General features: G+C 47.4%; 1 protein-coding gene across 2 annotated transcripts in view; it reads right to left on the bottom strand.

The window, feature by feature from the left end:
• MSH3 (mutS homolog 3) overlaps nucleotides 1–15,845 on the bottom strand; it is a 1,953,894-nt gene that overhangs the window by 1,513,607 nt on the left and 424,442 nt on the right. The gene's annotated exons all lie outside the window — the stretch shown is intronic.

Raw genomic sequence — 15,845 nt, 5'->3', positions numbered from 1 at the left:
TGCGGCGAGGCCCCCCTCCTGCCTCGGGGATGACCTATTTCGGTGGTGCGGGAGGGATTCAGGTACTTGAGGAGTTTTATCACCTTGGACCCTGTGCTCCGTTATGAACGCAATTTGTTACCCCCTCTCCAGCACCTCCGTGCCGATGTGACAGCGTGGGGCAGGCTCCCTCTCTCTCCTTTGGGACGGGCGGCGTTATTTAAGATGATGTCGCTCCCTCGGTTCCTTTATGCGTTGCAGAATACACTTGATGTAGTGCCCGCCCGGTACTTCCGGGAGATTGAAAGTCTACAGAGGCAATTGGTGTGGGGGGGCCTTTCTCGTATTGCTCTTGCGAAGCTGACGCTCCCGTGGTACGACGGGGGTATCGCGCTCCCGGACGTCCGCCGCTACTATTGGGCTTCCCAGCTGGGGGCCATCAACCATTGCACTTACGGTCCTTTACCGAGCCGGGCGTTTGAGATGGATAGATGGCTGTTGCCTGGTGGCAACTACAACAGGGCTCTGTATGCGAAATCTGTTGGCGGATCTCTCACGGGCCCCACTAGGATAGCGGTGCAGGTGTGGCATCGCGCTACAGCGGCCCTGGGCTGGGCTGATAAGCCGACCCTTGCTACCCCGCTTTATGCATCGGAAAAACTTGGCTCCCTCTGAAAGTCGAAGGGTTTCGATAAGTGGGATGTTATCGGTATCAGCAGGGTGGATGATGTGTGGATCAAGGGCAGAGTCAAGACGTTTGAGGAGCTGAAAGTTGAGTATGACTTGAATGATAGAGAATCCTTTCAATACGTGCAAAACCGGCAAGCGGTTTGGTCTGTGTTTCCCCTGGGCTCGGATATTCCGGAGGCGTCCCCGCTTGAAGATCGGGTGCTCGACGGGCATGTCCCTGACAGCACGATCTCACTCATATACAAGAAGTTGATCAATGCCAGATCCGACTTGTTGAGTAACCTTCAGGAGGTGTGGACAAGTGACGGTCTGGAACTCGACGATGAGGATTGGCAGGCGGCGATTTCCTCCCCGAAGGAGGTGGCTATCCCGGCGCGCCTCCGGTTTGTCCAGCTCAAAATTCTTCATAGGGTCTACGTGACTGGTCCTCGTCTGGTGCGAATGGGGTTCTCGGTGGATGGGCTGTGCAGGCGTGGTTGTGGTCTGGTGGGTACGTTCTTCCATTTTATTTGGGAATGCCTTGCGGTTATGAGCTATTGGACTCGTGTGCATGAAGTGATGAGTGAGGTCACGGGTGTGCAATCAATGCCAGAGGCGAGGCGGTGTTTGTTGAATGTCTGGGAGCCGAATGATTATGGCCTGGCGCAGCTTCGATGGGTGACCTTGGGTAATATGATTGCTAAGAGAGACATTGCTCAGTTGTGGGGTGCCCAGAGGCCACCGACAGCTCTGGTGTGGCAACAGAACATGGATTGGTGCATGTTTAGGGAAAAGACTGTGTATGTTTCCCGTGGCACGCCCCGCAAATGGGGGAAAATTTGGAATCAATGGAACGAATACCGTGGTGGTATCTGTACTCCCCCCCCCTGTCCCCCCCTCGGGAATGAACACTGACCTGTCATACCCCCAACCTGCTTTTTCCTCCACAGGAATTTAGCTACCTTGCTTGCTCCTGTATTCTTCCCCTTCCCCATTCTCATCACCTACTTCTGGCATTTGATTTGAATATGTATCCCCCCCCAGCACCGACATGACGTACTTGTACCATATTGCCTTGTTTTCTGTTTTTTCTTTATGTGTATTTGTTGTTTGCATTTAATAAAAAGATTTTTTTTTTTTTTTTTTAAATCAAAAGAAACATTTTTGTAAATGCATTCAATGCTTGTTACTATTTGCAAATATAAGATGGGTGGCGTCTGGGTTGGAAACTGCGATGGCAGGTGACTCTGCTCATGAAACAAGACACAAAACGAAGGATGGGAAGAAGCGGTGAAAGAAACAAATCTGTATACTGGGACTGAGCAAGTCTGGGGCGTCGTACAGGAGTAAAAAAGTAGTCTTGAAACAATGCGATAAAATGGCCACGACGTATGTTTAGCAGTACTTGGTCGCTGTGCTTGGGGAGGGCTAACATCAGGAAGAGGCATGACATATGTATACCATGGACCAATGGGAAGAAGGAATAACGGAGCGACGTAGAAGCCAGCATATGGCAAGCCTATGGGTGGACTGAAGCCCAAAACAGTAGATACAGATGCCTTGGTTCGAAACAGCGCATGCATGCCATCTAGAGATGAGACCTAAATAACAAGGAGAATGCCTTTTCCATCTATGTACCCAGGATCTGAAAAAAAAATACTGGACTCATCAGGACCTTCCCATGCTGCTCCAGTTTAGGAAGGAGTTGAAGACTCATTGCCTTAAAGAACGCTATATCAAAAGACATTAACGATCCATAATCCAGCTGCCTCTCCTATCACTTCTTGATTTTATGCTTGCTTTTCACCATGTACAGCGCTCCACAGCCTTTTGGATTCGTATTACAGATATATCATATAAACAAGTTACTTACATTCAGTAACGCTCTTTGAGGGCGATATTGTACCTCACTGCATATTTTTTACCTTTAGAATATTCTTCAGGCATCGGACATGCTGCGAGGTGGTACCATGTGGCTCTGTACCACCCTAAAAATGATGGAACACAAGCACATATATGGGCCACTATTGCACTCTGACATCAGTTTCTTTTTGGACTCTTTCCACAAACCAGATAGGGTCACATTTAGGGAAGGAGTCATCCTCCCTAGAGTGAAACAGTACACAATGTCCAGGGAAGCGAAGGAAGTACACCGTGCAGGGGTGTCACCCTGTAATACTCTGATACATCCTGTGAAGAAGGCAAAGGGGGGAGCTTGGCGCCTAGTACAGGACTTTCACCCCCTAAATTATATAGTGGTTCCAGAGTTCCTTGTGATTCTAGAAACCTTACAGACGCTGTATCTTTCCCAGTCATAGATGTTAAAAATGCCTTCTTCAGCATTTTGCTTCACCCAGACAGCCAGTAACTAACAGCATTCACATTTAGAGGAGCTGAACTGCTCTTCTGAAGGCAGCCTCAAGGAGACTGAGTCACCAAGTATCTTTAATAGGAACTTGAGGCATGATCTGTTCAATTTAGAAAGTAAATGCACCCTGTTCCAATATGCTCGGGATATCCGGATATGCAGCCCCACTGAGCTAATATGCAGACTGGACACTATAACCCTCCTCATAACGTTAGCAGAGAGAAGCTACAAAGAGAAAGTACAATGCGTACTACAGAAGGTCACCTGATCTCAGCCTCAGGAAGACGGGTCACACCCGAGCGAACACACACCATTAGAGCAATGACACCACCCCAGACAACGAAGGAGATGCAAAAATTCCTCTGGCACTGCAATTACGTCAAGCAATAGGTCTTCGACTACAGCACCCTTGTAGCCCACTTGCTGGCCGCAATGAAGAATGCAAAGTGCAGTGATACCCAAATGACATGGACCCCTGAGATGCAAAAGGCCTTCACCCAATTAAAAGAAGAAATCACAAACGCACCCGTAGTTGGGACTCCAGACTATAACAAGGAGCTCTTCCTCTTCTGCCGTAGTGATGGACGGGTGATAATGGCAGTGCTCACCCAGGAGTACCCCTTAGGGCATAACCCCATCACGTATTACAGTAGTCAACTCAACTCTATAGTACAGGGACATTTCCCTTGCGAGCAGAGCTTGGCAGACAAAGACTTTGCGGTGGACAAAAGCACCTGCATTGTCATAGGGACACCCCTCACACTGCACACCAAATACGTGTTCACGATCATACAGAAAAGGAAAGGTACCCTGACTACCCAACGAGTCTAGGATATGAGCTTATACTATCCAGACCATTGCTCAACTCAATGCAGTGCCATATTGTCAACCCAGCCACCTTCATTGCCAGTGCAGGAACCAGTGAATCCACTAGGGCAGAATAAGACCCAATGCCCAATAGTAAAGTCATGTTTGTAGATAGTTCTTCTGTCATAGATCAAGAAACTGGTGTTAGGCACACAGGAAAAGCAGTGGTCAGACATCCTCAGATTCCCTGCAAATCACAGCATGGCTGACATTGCTCATGTGCCTCTCTGCACAAGCAGCCAAATTGGTGGCACACATGGAGGTACTCACTAACAATGACAGGGGACATCATCACAACATATTACAACTCAGCCTATCTTACAACTACTGTACATTCCAGCATTAGTAGATGGAAGAGAAGGGGCTTCCTCAAATCTGAAGGCACACCAGTAATGCACTGTTAGAGCTCCTCATCAATGTATTGATGCTACCAAAACGAGCAGCAATTGTCAAGTGCACCGCACATACAGGAGGCCAGGACTTTATCTCCCGGGGCAATGGACTCACCAACCGGGCCGCAAAGGAGGCGGTCTACAGGACCCCAGAAGCAATCCACAAGTTCCATTTACAGGAGGGTCAGAAGCAGCCTCCAGAGGGCTTCTCGCCACTTTCCGAAACTACCGAACACTGAGATGGCTAGATTACACTCCATGGATAAACAGGAAGCAGCTCTCCCACATGAGTGAGAACTCTAGGAATCTATGGGATGCACCCCCGCACAATCTCATCTACAGGGACACTTTTTTCAGGGAGACCAGTCATGCCTCAGAGCCTATTCTACACCGCCCTGAACTAGCTTCACGTCCCAACACACACCCCTAAAGTGAGCATGCACACCTAACTACAACTAGACTGGTTTAATCCCTACACGGCAGAAATGATCTCTATGTATCTAAATGAGTGAACAGTATACGAGCTGCGCTCACCTAAACCCACACTTAAGGTCATAGCCTTATCTATCCCAAGAACCTCTGGGCCATTCTAGGCACTACACAAAGATTTCATCGAAATGATCGATGGATGTGCCACTTGCCGATATCTAATCGTGGGGGTCTGCCCCTTCTCTAGGTGGATGGAAGTAAGCCCCTGTGCATACTCCCATGCTAAAGCCAAAGCTACCTTTCTGGTTCGAGAAGTCATATCCAGGTGGGGGCTAACAGAGGTCACCCTATCAGACAATGGGCGCAATTTCGTAAACAAAATGTTCAAAAACATCTGGACCTTGATGGGCATAACCAACAAGCTGGTTTCAGCATACCATCCCCCAAAGCAATGGCACAGTGGAATGCCTCAACAGCCTTCTAAAGAAGCCTTGGCATAGCCAATAGGTCTAGCCTTTGGAACTGTATAAGTGGTTAATCATGCTGCACCTTATCCTGGGTGCTCTGCAGAAATAGCAAGGAGAAATGCCTGTGCCTTTAGGTCGCCTGTGTTGGAGGAAGAAGTTTGTTTTGAGAGATTTTATTCACCTGGCTTCGTTTTCTTACAAGAAGATGCATTGTATTATTTTCTGCTTGACGCTTTCATGTTAAAACTTTGCTTTAATTAAAAGGTGTTGTTACCGTGATTACTACTGCGCCAGCGGTACGAGGGAGGGGGAAGGAATGTTAGTGGGAATTAAAGCTGGTCGGGTGGGCTGGGAAAGCAAGCGGAAACAGCTGGGATGAGGCCAGGGGAAACCAACAAACACCGGAGCAGCAACGGCAGGGGTGAATTAGGGATTGCAGAGACATGTTAAAGGTGAATTACATGAACATGCCTCGTGAATGAAGCATCATTTTAAGTGGTTTTGGCCTCTGCAAAATATAAACCACTGGTGTAGGTGTTTACCAAATGTACTGGAAAGCCTTATTAACCGCTTCCTATGGGATGTAAATGGTCACGGAGCCCACAGTAGTGAAACGGTAGGAGGAGGGGGATTGGACATCAGCCTAGGCTGAGAGACATGTGAGGGCTGCTAAAGCTTGCCGTGGGTACATATCATACTCCCAAAATGACATCAAGACGACAAACGGCCGGAGACGGGAGCAGTGGCTTTTAGCACGTGAATTATTAGTGCTACAGACAGTACAATTAGATTGATACATGAAGTTTTTTTAAGCACCACTAGCAAATCTGTGGTATAAGGCAACAGGTTTCATGTGAGCAGGACATATCATAAGGACAGGTGCAATAACTCAAAACTGTTTATTATTAAAACGTTTTCTTTTGATGTCAGCATAGCATACTTTTTCCAAATGAGCACTAGGAAAGGTCTGCCAGTCGCTGGCTAATAGTGAAGCATTGAAATTGAATGTTTTTTTGCTGCAAATGAACAAAAACTTCGATGCCACCCATCTGGAAACATGATAAGAATGTAAAATAATATAAAGGCGACCCACAAAGCGCAGTATGTTTGAAAGAGGACTTTATTCCACAAGGGGAACGCCCACAAAGAGACACGTCCTGCCAGTCGGCTCAGTAACTGCTGTCTGGAATCCCCACTGACGGTTCGTGCAGTGCGTGCACCCACTTAAATATCCACACTGCACGTACACCCAGGCGTGCACAGAATGCAATGAAACCATGCACAACATGTGAACAATGCTCTTTATCACAAAGGTGCTGCTTCCCACTTACACTCCCTTTGTTTGCACTGTACTGTTCAGTACCCAGTAAAGTGGCGGTGCTGTGCAGGCACGAACAACTAAGGGTTAACTGCTCAAAGAGAAGAGCTGACATGCTCCCTCAGGAGATCGGCTGCAATTGTCCAGCTTTATTGGAAGCTTCTTGTGTATTGTTTATGGAGACACTTGCTGGCTAGTACAGCACCAGGGTTCATACATATTTCTATCCAGCTGTAATTTAGGAGTTTTCCTGTTCATTTATTAAATGATGGTTCAAGATAGCATTTGACATGATGTATGTACTTCCTCCCAATTCATAGCTGTTACTACATGTTCACAAACGCACAAAACAGTATCTCAAAGGGGACCATATAATTTCTATTTTCAGTCACGTGAAACGTCATTTCACACAGCAGCTCTTGATTGTCAATAATTCTTGTATGGAAGATGATCGCTGATGCTCTATTTCAACTATTATCAAGTCTTCATTGATATCATTCAACTACTCGCACATAATTCAATGTCTTCAATCAGAAAATAAAACGTGACTTACACAAGTGCACCTTGCAGGTCACAACCACACATCAAAAAACCAAAGAAAAGCTGCCTGCAGTGACCATCAATCACTTGGAGGCAGGTACAAAATGCCTTCTTGTAACCAGCGGATAACTATGTAAGCACAAGGCTTCATTGCAACCTTCATTGCACAACGAGGAAACAATGAAGCACCCTGTACAATCACTTGCACTATTTACTATTGGCAACCACTCCACTATGTAGAATAATTTCACCTTGTTACAATTATTCGCATGGGTTACCCTGTAGTGGCTCTGGGAAAACTCTAGGAGGGCCTACGTAGGCCCTGACCCTGGTAGGTACTATGTGTGAGAGCTCTTGAGCTCTTTTTACCGCACATGTTGCAATTATGAAGCGTGTGACAGGCACTGCACCCCCTGCATTTTCACAGCTAAAGATTAGCATGTCAGTACCATCATATTGTGCTGCCAGAAAACCTCTGGTAAATAATGAAACTTGTGGTTTGAGTCCGTATTTACTGAGGATTTTGGTGCGGTCGCATACAATATCTGGAGTGATAAATGTAACACACTTTCCACTTCGGCCACAGCTAGGGTCTCATAATTTGTATGTTTTCTAAAGTGCATTACACATGATTTGTGAACCATCTATTTGGGACGATCGTCTGCCTGTGATTGTATTGCAGGACTTTAGCAAATATATGATATACACACGTTTCATTTTCAACTAAACAAACACAGTTTAGTGTCAGAAAATCATAGCATCCGTGAACCGTTCTAAAAAGCTCTTTACTGGTGCGGAAGACATCTTCAAGTGCACACTTGTGCAAAAATGGCCTGTGGTCCACAAACACCAACTTGTTAAAGGCACATATATTATTAATTTACTTTCACTAAATTAATGGCAATTCGTGCTCTGCCCTGGCCTGTAGCCCTCCCCCTTACCCCCACTGTCAACATTATTGATTTTTCCAAGAGCTCAGCTCTGAACAGACTTTAACAAACTAAGCAGAGATTGACTTCCCACGCCGATCACATTTGCTAATGTCCCATCACCAAATAATAAGAAAATCAGACATGGCTTACACCAAAGCTTGAAACATGCAAACATTCTATTGATGTGAATAAGTGGGTCCATGCAACATGTTTAATATATCCGAGGCCACCTGTGTAGGAGGGTGCTTGCATTCTGGACTGAAGTTACTCGTATATTGTTGGAAGTGGTGCTGGAGCCTGTGGACTGCGTGCCTGAGTTATGTCTTCTGGGGCATGTGAAACAACTGAAGTCGGCTAATCGACGCCTTGTGGCGGTTTCAACTTTGTTTGCAAAACGGGCGGTGGCCCAGAGATGGGGTCGAGGTCAGCGCCCACTATAAAATTATGGATTAAGGAGTTGGTCTATTGTAGGGACCAGCTACAAGTGTACGAGGGAGAGTTTCCGGAATCCTCCCGCCCCAACGATTTTTGGAACCCCTTAATGGCGTATCTGATGGCTCATCCTGATTTATTCTGAGGTGTTATGCTCCATGTGATATATTTATGTGTTAATCTCTACTACACTTTACCTGGTCTGGGACTATGCTGTTCTTGGACTTAGAGCTAAGATGTCCTATTTGTCTATGCTGATGCTTTCTGATGGTACCGGACCACTAAACTGCACATGTCCCTATTGAGTCCCCTTGGTGGGGTGTAAGCTGTACCCTTATCCCCTGGATGAGGATTGGGGGGAGGTGGGGGGAGTTGGGGTAGTTTTTGGGGGATCCTTGTTTTTTCTTATCTCTCTTTTGCTTCAGTATGCACAGAGTTGCTTTTCAACTGTAATGTACTTGGTGGTTTTAACTTCTGTACATTGTGATTGTTGCATATGGTAGCAATGGAAGTAAGATTTTTTTGTACTGTCGAAAAATCTAATAAAAAGATTTAAAAAATATATATATATCCGAGGCCACAGTGGGAGGAAAGTCCTTAGATCATCTTTTTTTCACTTTTTTCATAGACCTAAAGGCATCCTTTTATGTACTTGAGGATTAAGCATAGACATCTGTGAGCGCTGTGAGGGGCGGTTCTAACACTCCCTCTTCATGGCCACAGACATGCACTAGCAATGTGTGGAGAGCGCCACAAACTTTACCAGCATGATGAAAGATGCCTAAATCCCGTATCACCGCAGACAGCCCAGCATCACTAGCAGGTTATATGTTACCTCTGCAGCAGGTAGACGTCACAAGCAAGGGCTCCGGTGACAATTCCCCCACAAAACTGAAACAAGCCCAGGAGTGGTGTGCGCGCGGACTTGTGCCCGTCGCTGCACACAAAGAAACAGATGGCACACTGCGCGCTGCTGCGTGCAACCCCAAGCCGGAGGCCTTTTCACACGCAGGAGCGTGTGAAAAAGCCAGACCGATTCCAAGAGGTCGTTTCGTGTAACAAACGGCACTGACAGCGCGCCGCCCCTCCGCGTGGAAGGAAAGGACAGGGTACTGATAGCGGGCGGGGGTGGGGGCAGGGGCGGCGTTATGAAGCCAGGCTCCACATCTACACCCCTCGCCAAACATTGGAAGCGTTTGAAAATAGGAACAAAGCTGATGGCAGAAAAACAATGCCAGCAAACTACAAAGAAGATCAGCACTGAAAGACAAGCGCTGCCACGAAAGTTAAAGTTGTGCATGTACAGCGGTTCCCTTACAGGAGCGAGCACTGTAGGCGCGATAATTGCTTACAGATGGCGCCGCTGCCGACTCCTGCAAGGGAATCGCCATACATGCACGAGTACTGATAGGAAACTTTGCAAAACATGCACGACTTTCAAGAAAAGTGCTGAGCGATTCCAAGAGGTCCTTTTAACCTCTTCGACGCTGATGACGGAACCGCTCCGTCATCAGCCGCGGTGGCGCTCTGCTAATGATGGAGCGGTTCCGTCATGGCCCGCCCGACGCGCCTGCGTGGCGCTGATTTCGTGCCTGCGCGACGCGTTCTATTGAGCGGGCGTGGCCATGACGGAACCGCTCCGTCATCAGCACAGCTCACGCGAGGCTGGTGACGGAGCGGTTCCGTCACCAGCATGTGAGCGCCGCGCGGCCCCCCGCCCCCTTAGCGCTGCGGCGGAATAGTCGCCGCAGCGAAGGTGTTAAGCAGCGCTTGCGCGCTGCATAGCGAGACCTAAAAACAAGCACAGCAAACTATGCACTACCAGGGGGAAGAAATGGCTGCATTGCTTGCCCCTAGCCCTGTTTGCTCTAAGGAACATCCCAAGCAGAAACTACCACCTGGCCCCCCACATTGGCTAGTCAGTGGTAGGTAAATTCAGACGCCAATACCTCAGAGGAGAACTAAAGTAAGTGCAGAGTGCAGCTCTGAGGTCTAAATTTATAAGATGTGGATATATTTCTCCGAATGGACCAAAGCTTGCAGACTTCTCTCTAAACAGGTTAACCAAAGGAAGGCCGTGTGCACCTTGGTGGACCTACCCTACACCATCCTGCAGCCAGGTGACAGAGTTCTGATCCACAACTTTTATCGCCAGTGGAGAAACGGTGAGTTTGAAGGGCCCTTCAAAGTAATCTTTTCAACTCCTACAGCTGTCAAGGTCGAAGGGAAAGAGTCACGGCACCACTTGTCAGATATTTGCTTGGACCCATCACTACCATCACCACCAAATGAGTCACCATAACAGACTTTTCCAAAATGAACAATGAAAACTTTTGGGACAGAACCGCCTGCAGGGCTTCCCACAGACTTTGCAAACACTTTGCGTATAGGAGCGCCCATAGGGCTCCCTCCGGACTTTACATCGACTCTTTCATACCCCGACTAAAAACATTCACCTGTGTATTATCTTTTTCCCTATGTGCTTTGATGTTTTTTCAGCTATGTATCACCGTACATGGACAGGTCAAGTTTCAGCCAAAGTCACCAGGTAAAGTGGTCCAGCGTGAGTCCCGGGATCTAACCTATTTAACATACAACTTCACCACACACAATGATGGCATCCCACATGCTTTACACAGCCCACTATTACACACCACCTGGTATCAGCACATGACCACAGTGGGGAGCCAAGCATATCCCAACTCTTGCTAGATTTGCTCATTGATACCTCATGCAGTAGGTTCAGATAGACTATACCTGTCCCATGAGGTGCCGCCCAACAAAGCCTCATACACTTATAACTATGCCGAATAAAAGCCAAACTCCAGCCCAACACTATAGCACCACAGGATGTCACTAACCAAACTAACCAAGTACGATATTGTGCCCATAATTTTGATTATTTACTGTGCCTAGAACTTTCATGCTGTTGGTCAGTTCTCATTTGGAATGCTCCATTATAAGAGTGCCATATAAGCTTTTAAATAAACAGCAGTTGTTTTCTCTTTAAGGCATGGTTCTGCGTATTATTATATCAAGTAGAGGGTTCTAGCGTGAATTAATTACGCCAAGCCCTTATTTATATGTCCTTATTGTTGCCCCCACCCTTTTGAATGCCATCAATCTTTTAATTCCTACTTAAAGTACTCGTCACTGGCATGATCTAAAAGCTAGAGGAAAATGCTGAAATGACCAAGGCGCGCTGTATAGATCATTAGTCAAAATACAGACGACATTTAAATCTTTAAAAAAAACAAAATTAGTTTTTAGGCATAAATGACGAGAAATTGTTAACGGCAGGAAACCCACTACATCAAACAAGAGGAACGCTGCTTTTAAAAGCATTGGCAACTTCCATTTTGCAGTGATTTGCTGTACACGTTCTAGTGTTCCAGCCTATGCCCTATGTACCCAGCCAGCCCCGCCACCCCCAAGGCTGGCCTCTAGCTCAGTCGCTCACCCCACACCCATCCATTGCAGGTGCCACAGACCAGTCTGATGCCCAGTCAATAAAAGGGGCTTGGCGCACGTGCCTTGGGTCAGTTCCAGTACCATATTCTGTGTCCGTGTAAACATTCCTGCGGCATGCGGGAATTAGGGCCAAGACCCTACTAGACATGTAATGCCTTGAGAGCAGTAAGGCGCTGCTTTGAGATGCTGCACACAAAGTTTCGGAAAAGCGAACTCTCGATGTAGATCTAGCACCCAGTGGCTTCGTCAAAACATGCATTTCTGCGATTTGCCTTTCATGGGTAATAAATGACGAAATCCTCGGCGCCTCTCACGGTTAACTGACTCTTTCACCTGTGGCCGTGGGAAGGAAATGAGCGTTGTTAAGACTCCGGTACAGATTCCAAACACAGCAATAACGGCGAGCTCTTTAGTCGCACACACGTTGAAATTAGGCAGCTGGGCAGCAAGTAATCCCTTGAGTGTTTGGCGCGCGCAGGAAGGATATTAGAGGCAGCCATCTATCATCACAAGCTTCCCACAAGGAGGCTTTGTTAATGAATTCTCATATCAGAAAGGGATTACTCTCGCGCACCGAGCGGCTCCTGGTCCACAGACGAGCGGACAGCTTTTGCTCAAGAAATTGGCACCTAAGGAGCCAGGGCTGTCAAAGTTTAAATATCTCATTTAACCGGAAAACGGGGGCAGGGAAGGGGACATTCTGAGTGGCTACAGACAGACGAGCCACGTGGACGTATGTCTGTGAGATCCTTCGGTGAGGCTGGGGCTCGGGAGAGTGCCAGGACACGCTCTACCATACCCCTGTAACCTCTAAGCTGTCTTCCAACTGTTGAGTAATGGTATGCAGTCCAGCTGACGAAAAATATAAGAACTAATAAGCAAAACCATTAATATATTTCATATTATAAAACAGAACAGCCCCATGAACTGGCAAAAGACAGGATCATTTTAACACGTCTAAATCTGAAGGGTGATATCATATGGCCGTGGCTTTTATTACAACAGCAGATGCAGAGGAAGCGGGGAATGGGTTATATGGGCCCAAGGTACACTTGTTGGGTTGCAATCTTTCTTTATTTATGTTTTATGCTACTGGGAGGTCTGGGAGTTGGTTCTCAGGTAACATGTTATAGTTACTAATTCTTTAACTATAGTAAAGGGAGCCTTTGGGTCGCCCCTCTGGAATGCTATGGCGGGTTTGATTTACCATTCTGCCGCCTATGGAATGTTTCCATTGCATTGTGCAAGGGACTATTTTGCATCTCAAAAGTACACTTAGTAATCACACATTATATTCTTTATGCCATAGATGCATGCTTAACGTTTCTTTTTTTATTATTTTGACTATCATATTTTTTTTTTTTTTGTCAGTACTCAAGTACAAGCTTGCCCCTAATATGGCTGCCAACATTCTTTTAAATGATGGCCCGACTGCAAGGTTGTTGCATCCCTAAGTGTCGGTCGATCAGTTAAAAAAAATATTCTTGCGATGTCCGCTCCCTTCTCCCATCCCACCTCCTCTCACAGAATGTTTTGTCGCTTCCTCTCTCTCTCTCTGCCCATTTTCCCCTTCCCCATGCGCACTCCCCATTCCAACTCTGTTCCAAATTGTTGTAGCGTGATCGTGAAAAGTAAATTAAAAGTGGGCTTGGCACTGGATGCCGTCTTTTATTTTTGACTTTATTAAAGCAGCATCTGACAATTGTTTTGTTCCCCCCAAATATTTGCCGTTACACCTAATGAGACACCGCCTGACCGACCACTCTTTCCTCACAGAACTATACCGCGGACTGAGCCCAGACACTACTATTATTCCTCATGGCCAGCATTAATGTCATCACCTGGAACATGAGGGGCATACACACCCCCTCGCGCAGATATTCCACTTACGCATACCTGCAGCACAGGTCCACTGGAATTGAGCTGCTCCAAAAAACGCATATAACTTCTCTTGGAGCAGAACGGCTGTGACGTCGCTGGTGGGGTCATGTGTACAGTACTATTTTTTTCTCCCAAGAGAGGGACACTCTGATATGGGTAAGGTGGGGGTTCCCTGTGAGGTGGAGGAAGTTGAGGTTGACACAGAGGTCAGATATATATTCTTTAAGGGTAAGCTAAACGGCCAGCCCCTTCTTATTGGCTTGATCTACGCTCCCAGCCTAGATCAATACTCCTTTCTATGCAGACTTTCTGGGTTGCTAGCCCGTTGGAGCGGCATGCCTTGGATCATAGGGGGTGATTTAAATTCTGTCCTTGACGTCTCTCTAGATCGCTCCTTTCTGCCCCTGACACTTACTTCTGCGACATTCAACGCTCAAGCTCTGCGTGCATGGCTTAATCACTGGTCCTTAATAGATGTATGGTGCTCCCGCAACACTGATGCCCATATATACGTCTTTTACTCACCAGTTCAAAAGCTCCATGTTCGTTTGGATTGAATACTTGACTCTCCCTCCCTACTCCCTTTAATTCAAGATACGGAATACCAAGGTTGCACACATTCCAATAATTATACCCAGCTTCTGAGGCTTAGCTGGAACAGAGCGCACCCGCCAATACCCACTTGGCGTCTGCAACCCGCGGCGCTAGAAGATCAAGCATTTCGTGGTTTCTTGGGTTCAGAGATCTCAGGCTATTTTGCACTCCATTAAGGCTCCACAGGCTCTCCATCAGTTGAATGGGAGGCCTTCTAAATCATGATCAGAGGGCACTGTCTAGGCCTTACTTGGAATATCCGTAAACAGTTAAATGTGTCTCTCAGTGCCATTGAGCGCAAACTTCTTTGTTATGAAACCACCTCAGTTACAAAGCCAGAGGCTGATACCTGCTTGAATGAGCTGCGTAGCGAGTACGCTAAACTACTGGATAGACTGCGCTGCCACAACTCCATGGCTCATTGATCATGAATGCATTCCACATCTGACAAGGCAAGCAGACTTTTAGCCTACCTATTGCGTCCTTGAGCACCCCCACAGGCCAATTCACACCATACGCGATGACCAAGGCTCCGTTTGCCACAAGCAACTCGATATCCATACGGCCATGACCAGACATTATGCAGCACTCTATAAGTCTACCACCCACAGAGGCCACCAGCAGATCAGCGCCTTCTTGGGTACGATAGAACTGCCCACGATTTCCCTTGATCAATACATAGGGCTCGAGTCTGCTATCACTATTGATGTGCGAGAATCTCTAACAACACTAGCAACGGGGAAGGCGTCGGACCCATATTGTGGAGTGGTGTGGCTCACTGGTTAGAGGCGGCAGACCCGGAAGCAGAGAACAGCCCGGGACCAGGGCTCAATTCCCGACGCGGCAGGGTCGTGGACCAGGGTCAGCGGACTCGACAATTCTCGCCTCGGTGCCTACTCTAACCAGGGATCACACTCGGCAACTCTGGGCATTAAGCTTGCCTCATCTCTACAACGGCCCCCCACAGACGCCGGGGATGCCTGGTTTCACCTTGGAGATACCCAGAAGGGGCCATCTCACAGGGAAAGCCAGGACGGGTTCCCCAGCGGTCTCCAGCGCCGGGACGCTTACGGGCAGCCGTGTGCTTTACAAGTCCAACACATTACATTACCCAGACGGGCTCCCAGCGGAATTCTTTAAGACGTACACTGAAACACCAGTCCCACATCTCTGTGCCCTCTATACCTCTGCACTAGAAAGTTCTTTGTTACCAGCTTCCCGGCGCTCAGCCAGCTTAGTCTCATTGTTGAACAGGGCAAAGACCCCACAGCCTTGGGCTCCTACAGACCTTTAGCTATTCTAAACGCAGATTATAAAATCCTGGCAAAAATACTCACAGACCGGCGTGCGCCCCTCACCCCTGCCTTGGTCCACCCAGACCAGAATGGGTTTATCCCGCTTTGACTTCCTTCAATAGGATTATCTCTCTCTGTTCTGGCCAAGTTCGGTTTTGGGCCCACTTTCATCGGCATGGTTAGGCTGCTTTAAAAGCACCTGACTGTTAGT

Source organism: Lissotriton helveticus, chromosome 2_1, assembly GCF_964261635.1.
Source record: "Lissotriton helveticus chromosome 2_1, aLisHel1.1, whole genome shotgun sequence".
NCBI classification, from domain to species: Eukaryota; Metazoa; Chordata; class Amphibia; order Caudata; family Salamandridae; genus Lissotriton; species Lissotriton helveticus.
The sequence above is the reverse complement of the archived record's forward strand: the minus strand, read 5'-3'. Positions and strand labels throughout refer to the sequence as shown.